Source organism: Cupressus sempervirens, chromosome 8 (assembly GCF_028749045.1).
Source record: "Cupressus sempervirens isolate cs-2001-9-10 chromosome 8, ASM2874904v1, whole genome shotgun sequence".
NCBI lineage: Eukaryota > Viridiplantae > Streptophyta > Pinopsida > Cupressales > Cupressaceae > Cupressus > Cupressus sempervirens.
The window spans coordinates 748627076-748635852 of NC_143125.1; the positions used below are offsets into that span (position 1 = coordinate 748627076).

The window sequence follows — 8777 nt, forward strand, 5'->3', positions numbered from 1 at the left end:
GATATCAATGAGGAAATTACTAACTGTGTTAGATATGACAAGATTAACCATAAAGTGGGGGTGATTTTGATGATTCATGAAAGTGACACTTAGCCATTGTAATTATTATAAAAGTATTATTTTATATTTAGAGAGATGGGCAATAATTAAGAAAGCTACACTCTTGCACACTTTCTAAGTCTTAAAGCTCATTCTTATTTTGGTTTCCAATTTTAACAATAGCAATCAAAGCCTTCAGTTTGTTACTCTCAATATAGGGGTTGATTTGAAAAGAGAAGAGCCTAGCTCTTGTGAATGGAAGACATAAGAAAAATTCTAGAGAGAGCTTGAGAAGGGAGGGGTAATTCTACATTTGCAGAAATTGCATGGTTTTCACAAAGATATCACTAAAAGTTTTGTTGAAAGTTGGAATAATGACAATGTCGTTCTTTGTGGTGAGAAGACTACACACACTGTGGAGATTTTAGAAGAGATAACTAGGCTTCCCTTGACTAGAATAAAGTTTTTAAGGATGTGAAAATTTCAAAGAGGGATGTTAAATTGTTTCCAGAAAATGATAAGGAAAGGGCTATTATGGTTAAAGCTATGTCATACTTCTATGAGATGTGCCAAGTGAAACCCCATTTTGGCAAAGAGTTTCTAAGGTTATAATAGAATAGTTACTATTGATGGTCGGTTATTGAGGGTCCATAATTTCCATTTTGTGCTATTAAATCACTTATGACATAAAATCAAGGTTTTGTTTTATTTTTTCTCCTCTGCTCCTTGAATAATAGCATCAAAAAAAATCCTACTAAACATGTCTTGCATGAGAGGCTCATTTACATGACTTGTGAGCATTGTAGAGACAATATCTTAGGGATTGGGTAGATTCCAATGGAGCCTCATGATGAAAAAGGGAGGATGAATAAAACAAGGACAACTAGCCCAACTGCATGTGGAACTCAACAAATTATTCTTTTCCAGATCAAAAAACTTTTGGAGGGACTCCTTGAGATTATTCAGATCCTTAGGCTTCATGTTAGTTTTTTTCTTTAGGCTCACCTTTGTACATTTTCCTAAACTAGAAACTTGACTAATATGAGATTCAGTCTGTTGTTCCACATTTATTAGTCTTGTTTTGTTGGAATCTCTCCATCATAGCATATAGATCTTTGAGGTTGACAAAGGAAGCCTTTAAACCTCTGTGATTGTGAAGAAAGGGTATTTTGAGCATCACTTCATTCTTATCAACCTCAACTTTCAACCTCTACATCTTAGCATCCACAAGTGCCCTAATTTTTTGCTCCTTCTTAGCGTTATCCACTCCAAAAGTCTCAGTCCCCTCCTAATCAACAATATATGCCACCTCCCTATTCTCCCATTTTTTGTCATATATTCTCTTCAAAAGGCTTTCAAACTTAATAGTAGTTCTTGATGTTTGAGGTGGAGATCCTTGATTTTATTAACCATCCATTTATCCATCCTAAAAGAATAGGTGTACTTGACTTTAGAATTTTGAAGGATACCTTTAGTGTTCTCTTTCATCGTTGAAGTCCTTCAAGTTCATATGGATGGATGTCTCCTTTCGTGTATCATCTCCATCTTCAAGGTGAATATCATCAGGGCCATCAACATCATTACCCATCAAAGCTGGGGAAGATTGCTTCTCATTGTCGAGAGAGTCTTAATAATCAACTAAGATGGGCACATTACCTTGAACCTCAACATTTCTTATGTATTTTCTCTATTGCATCCTATTGTCCATAGGAGGCTTATCATCCATCTTAGCTTGAAAATCACCTTGATGTTCCTCAATTTTGACCTTTTTTACAATGCCCACCCCATCCCCTATCTTTTGCATTATGGAAACAATCTCCTCCTCAAGGACATGGTTATCTTTCTCCTTAGTAGAATCCTCAATTTTTATACCATCGTCGATCTCCTCCATTTTAGGATTATCTTTGACAACTGAAATAACTTTAACCTCTTTACCTTTATTTTTAGTGTCATTATTCTCTTCCATTATAGTCTTTCCAATTGACTTATTTTTCTAAGGGGTAGAGTCATCCTCCTTAACATCTTCATCATCATCTTCCATCTCCATATCTTCAATCTCATCAAAACACGAGGGTGCTAGGTTTCAATTTGGGTTTCTTTATAGAAGGAAGGGTCTTCATTTTAGAGCTTCTCTCATTAGAGTCTCTTAGTTGTCTTACTTGTCCTTTCTATGTGCTTGCTAGTTGTCATTTGGTGGTTGTTCAACAATTTTTGGTCCTTTTGTTTAAACTTATTTTAAAATAGTCTTGGGGTTGTGCTACTTTGTCTTAATAGTTATTTTGTAGGTAGGTGCTTAATGTTTATCCTCTCCCTTTTGATGTAAAGAGTTTCAAAGTCCCTTCAAAACCTATTGTTGCGTTAATAAAAAATAAGATATAGAAATATTCTAAATTTTGTTATCGATTATTATTTTAATTTTTGATATTCTAAATTTATGATCAACCATTATTTCAATCTTGAATATCTAAATTTGATATATTAAATGTAAGATTTAATTACATGAGTATCATTGTAAATTTTTCATATATATGTTATTTTAGATTTCTCTTTTCTAACAATTTATTAACATTATAGATCTAGAGTCAATTACTTGCACAACCAAAGTCATTTATGTGATTGCAAGGTCAATCTTGAAGGCATAATCATATACATAATCCTTTCTTTTTGAAAACTCAAATTCAAATTTTGGTAGGTCGCCCTTCTTTTTTTCTTAGGTCAACCCTTCTTTTTTTCTTGCATTGATCTAACCAAATATAATTTTTTATAAATTTTATTGCTACATATCAGTATTTATAAGCTATTATCTACATTCATTCATCGCTCACATGCATAGAAGAATTATCTCTTTAATTGATAACAACTAAGGAGTAGTGGACAAAAGAATAACTTATACAACAAAGTAAGAAATATATATCCACATTTCTGGAAGTTAACCGATGAGTAACAATCTTCTCGTGTCACAACAATAATCCTTCTAAAATACTTGGAATCTTAGATATGGAAAAAGTATAAAGTTCAAATTGATCTATATAAAATTATAATTCACCAAGTATACAAATAATCAAACCAAAAAATTAGCTATAGAATTATGAGAAACGATTTGTCTAAGACTTAACCCCATAAAGAAGAATTGTATGTTTATATTTTCTTTCAACTATCTTGTTATAAAGTCTTAATTAGAGTGCACCAATATATAAAATTAATAATTTGTCTAAGCCTTTATAACTTATTTTGCACAACACTTAAAGATTTACCTTTGTCCCCATTGATTTGTTACCATTAACTTTGTCCTCAATATTGTCATCTCTAGATTGCGCCTTTGATTTGTAACCACTAACTTTGTGCACACAAAAATATACTACCTATAAGATGAAATGACATTTATTTTGTTAATAAAATTAATTAACTCGAACAATCCACAAAACATAAGGTGAAGTGACATCTAATCTATTGGCTGAAACAATACACAATGAGAAATACAGGAATATACTCGACCTAGAGTCTTTAGTAAAATTTATTGAATTTTATAAATTTTAATTTATGTATTGATTTTTATAAATTTTAATTTATTCCCTGACCTTGGATGTTTACTTTTCAGTCAAATCTCTTTAAGTCATAAGCCATAATAACAGTCAAATCTCTTCAAACACTAAAATATGATATTATCACTAGCGATTTTTATTACTGGATTATATCAGTTTACTTTTTATGTAGTGGAGGGTCGGCCGCGCGGGCCAACCCTATGAGGTTCCAGAAATTGTGTCGGCCATATGTCTTGATATCCATACAGCACCCACCTCTAAGGGCGAGTGTGGCATATTTAGCCAACCGACCCTTTTTAATCTTTACTCAGCATTCTCGAAGCCTCTAATACTATCACCTCAATTGGCACATACTAACACAGCCCATGTGGGATATTTTATAGCGCCTTTTCCGGGAGAGTGAGACGTTCCTCGCCCCGCACCTGGAAACGAATGTTAACTCCAGAAGAGGATTCTCGTTTTAAAGTTCTGCAAAATTCGTCTGGACCTTAAGAATATAGGACCTCTTAAACTCCCGATATTTTGAGACCTACTTAGCTCTTATTGTAAATGGATCGGCTAAGGTAAGAGTGGGTTTGGTCTGTCTCATTTTCTTTTTAAAAAACATCAGCTTTGGTAGGGTTTTGTCTCTGCAATCTCTACTTTATAACTTATACGAGTCGTTGACAGTACCAGAACAATTTGTACGGAATTTTGGGGGAGGCCACTGGTTTAGTGATTTATTTTTTAGGGAATCCATTCACGGTCGAATCACTTTTTGCTATGTTTTCTTTCATCGAAGAACAATTTAATTTGTTTGTTATCTAAATAGCATGGGTTATGGGTTCAATATCTAGTGTTAGAACTTTGTATGTTTCATAATTAAGTTGATAGGCTTATTGTGGAAGCTTTTGTTCCCAAAATTGACTATTTTGTCATAAATGTTGTAAGACTTCTATTGATTGATTTTCCAATATTTTTATAATTTCCAAAAATGAAATTGTATCCTTGTCAACCTTACTTTTAATGTTTTGGCAACTTTCTATTTTGATTTCTTGTAGATTTAGTAGTTCATATATTCACATCTACTTTTTCCTAATATATATATATATATATATATATATATATATATATATATATATATATATATATAATTTATTTATTTATTTTTTTTTTCATCGAATTTCATTTATATTTTGAATATGTAAATAACAATGCAAATTACTATTAATTACTTCAATTTGATATTCATGTAATGTAGAATAGATACCATAAAATATCAACAAAGTATATTTTTTTAGACAATAGTGCACTAATATAATTCTTTTTTGAATTTTAATTAATTTAATTTTAGAAATAATTATTATTACTTTTATATTTGATAGAAAATTAATATAAGTATAAAATTATTCGCATATTTTTAAAATTGTGTAACAAATATTATTTATTTATTTTTAATTAGATGGTGTTTTAAATATCTATTCAAAGTAATTATGTATAAATCTTAGTATTTATAATGTTATTATTTGTGACAATTAAAATTCTTCCATTTTTCTAGGTCAAATGCTAAATTTTATATATGAACATTAATAATTACAATTTTAACTTTATAAAAAAAGATTAATTTTATAATTGTACCCAAAAAAAATGTTTCTATCATATTAGACTCTTTAAAAATAAATAAGTATCAAATTCTTTTTTATTATCTATAATTAAAATATATATATATGTATTCACATAAAAATATATTTTATTTTTGAAAATTCAAATTATTTTCTTTGTTTTCTTCTTTTATAAGAGCTTCATTTATGTATGAATTGTTATTATCAATAGTTAAACTATGTATATATATTTAAGCTATGAGTATATGACAATTTTATTTTTATTTATTAGGGTTGATAGGTAATTTACATTATGTGTCCAATGTAGGATTTGATCATGTATTTCTTATTAATATAATTTGTAAACTATTATATAATTTTTATATGATTTAACAATTTAAAATATTTAAAAATATTAATTAATACTATATAAAATTTAAAAGGTTTTAGTAGAAATCTTCTTCTTTCACATTCATATGAACAAATGACTCCTATCGGCTAATTGTTGAGCACACATAAACACATGATTGCTAGTGTAGAGATATTTTGATTACTGAAATGAAATGGACACTTCAGAACAGAGCATAAACAGTCATAATAATATCAAATCTTGTTAGTTGTAATTGTAAGTCGGTGAAGATTTTAAGTTTTACTCTCACCTACTACTATATGTAAATGGGTTCTAAATGTTTGGAAAAAGGGTAGTATTGTCTTGCATTAGATTTCTTGAGTTATTTTTGTGAAGGTAGTTTATATAAAATTATTTAATTATACATACATACATATATATATATATATATATATATAATGAGTTCAATTATTTTCATATGTTGAATTTATTAGTCTCCGATCTTTTTTTAAGTCAGTGGTTTAATTGATTTTTTTGGTTTAAAAAATGCAATTATTTACTTCATATTACATTTACTTTTTTTTTAACTTACACGAAAAGTATATTATAGGACCAATTTTTTAGGAAGACCAATTTGTTTCACATTTTTTTATAGGACCATTTTTTAATAGGACCAAAATAAGTAAAAAATTATGTAATTTATTTTGAATCTAAGTTTAAATAATCTAATATTAAATTGATGTTGAAATATTTCATTTAATTAAAATTTTTAACTTGATATTATTAGATGTCACACATAATTATTTTATTTTATTATAATTTTTTTAAATTATTAATAAAATGAAAAAGTTATGATGTGAAAAAAGTTTATCTTTTAATTACGATATAAGTAAAACTTTTCTTTATTTGTAAATTTTATTAGAGATAGAATATAACTTTTATTATTTAACATCCTCCATGTTGTGTACAATAATATACATCAATTGTTTAGTCCCAAGTGATCATTTTATTTATTAATTTACTAAAATGTAGGAATAGGCAAGTAATGGTTTTCTTAATTATAATTAGGTAAAGCTAAGGAAGCTTGGAAGTACAAACTCTAAATTTCAGGTTTTCCTTTGAAATTATATAAGAATTATTAAATTTCTTTACTCTAAAGGTGATCATTTTATTTATTAATTTACTAAAATGTAGGAATGGGCAAGTAATGGTTTTCTTTCTTATAATTAGCTAAAGCTAAGGAAGCTTGAAGTACAGACTCCAAATTTCAGGTTTTCCTTTGAAATTATATAAGAATTATTACTTTAATTCTTGAAATTTTATTGTGTCTTGTTCAAATTTTTCAAAAAACCCACATGCTTTTAGAGAGAAATGAGGAAAAAATCTACTCCTATTTACAACACTCTCATCCTTACTAAATTTCTATATTTTGTTTTGTTACATATTGTCATATGGAAATTTCATTGTAGACTAATATAACATTATTTTATTTTCACTCTACTAGGGTTTCATGCAATCTTTCAATTTTCTTGCATACGACTCTTTGTCTGAGATTTCCTTCTATTATTTCCATTTGTCAAACCGCATTTATTGCGAGAGCTTTTAGGCTAGTTTATAATGGCCCCGGCCAGTGGTGATGTAGTTGTTGATATTGGTGTTCATGTTGTTGCTTCAGATAGCCATGGCGCCTCCATTGAACAAACATCCTTGCAAATTCATCCCGAAGGTTTTTCACGAGGTAATTTCTTTCCTTTGCAAGAATTTGATGTTGCTTGTGATTGGTTAGAACAACATACCTTAATAGGGTATTTTGTGGGTAGGACTCCTCCTAAAGCTATGCTTCGAGAATGGGTTAACAAGAGTTGGACATGGAGTCTGCCTTGACGTTGTGCAAAACCTTACCAAAGGTTTTTTTAAATTTTGGTTCGCCAACCTGTCACAAGATGTAGTTTTTAGCAATGGTTTTTGGTCTATGCGTTCCTCCCTGCTTTTTTTTCAAAGATGGTTGAGAGACTTCACTGTCTCTGATGACAAAAAGCTTACGGTTCCTATGTGGGTTGAGTTCCCAAGTTTACTCTTGCCATGTTGTCCTTTTATTGAGTCCATTGCCAATACTCTTGGCAAATTTATCACAAAGGAACATGAGAAAATTTTCAACACTCACCCTTAGAAATGTGTTTGCGTTGAGGTTTATCTTTCCAAGGATCTTAAGGATTCTGTGGAAATAAAAATTGGGGCTCAAACATTCTCTCAAAAAGTGCTTTATTTGAACCTACCTAACACCTACTATAGGTGTCTATTAGTGGAACACAAGATTAGGGATTGCCCTTTAGTTGTGCGTAGGGTTAAACCCTCACTTAAAGAGGTTCCTGCCAAGCCAACAGAAGGTAAAGAAGAAGAATGGACTATTGTTGGGCGTAGGGGCAAGGTTCCCTTGGCTCCTAAACAGTCATATGTGGCTATCTTTCCAGTTCCTCTTATTTCAATAGGAGCACAAACCCCACCTAGTTTAAAGACACAAGAAATTTTTCTAGAACCAAACTCTGGTGTTTCATAGGAGATTAAGGCAGTCGCCAGGGCTAACGCCTCTATTGTAATTCATACTCCTCTTGATGCTTCTTCTATAGTGACTCAAAATCTGTGGCATTCTCGCAGTCCTCCCAGACGTGCTAAGAAACTAGAAGAGAAACAATGGGCCATCAATCCATAAGATTTTCCTTCTGGCTTTAACTAGTTTCTACTTTCTTGCAGAATAGTTACTCCTCTCTCAAGGAAAGGGAAGATATGGAAGAATTTTCATGATTTTTTTATCATGGAATGTGTGAGGTCTCACAGATCTCTCCAGAAAGTACTATGTCAAGGATACCCATCATAGAATAGGAAATTTAGATTTTCTCTATATGCAAGAAGTTAAGATCTTTGGTTTCATGCTTTCTTTTGCATGTCGTGTCATTTGGACGGATGGAATTATGTTTTCCTCTAAACATGAAGTTGGCAGAGGTAGTGTAGTTACTCTCTTGTCACCTCGTCTTCATTCTGCTATTATTTTGCACAGTTCTGACCCCATGCATATAATACTTTGGTTGTTTCTTTTCATTAATGATCATTCTTTGGATTCGTTAATGTTTATGCTCCCAATGATGTTGTCGAAATATCTCAAATGTTGGGTTGCCTGGCTGACAACTTGCCTCTAGCTACTTTGGTTATGTGTGGTGACTTCAATATGGTTGAGATGGCCTTTGACAAAGATGGCATTTTGCCTTTTCA

The 8777-nt window shown here is 30.6% G+C and overlaps 1 non-coding gene across 1 annotated transcript; it reads right to left on the minus strand.

Moving 5' to 3' along the window:
- Nucleotides 1-3753: 3753 nt before the first annotated feature.
- Nucleotides 3754-3879, minus strand: LOC149544586 (U11 spliceosomal RNA). The gene has a single exon (XR_016355820.1). It is a non-coding gene; the product is annotated as a U11 spliceosomal RNA (small nuclear RNA).
- Nucleotides 3880-8777: the final 4898 nt, after the last annotated feature.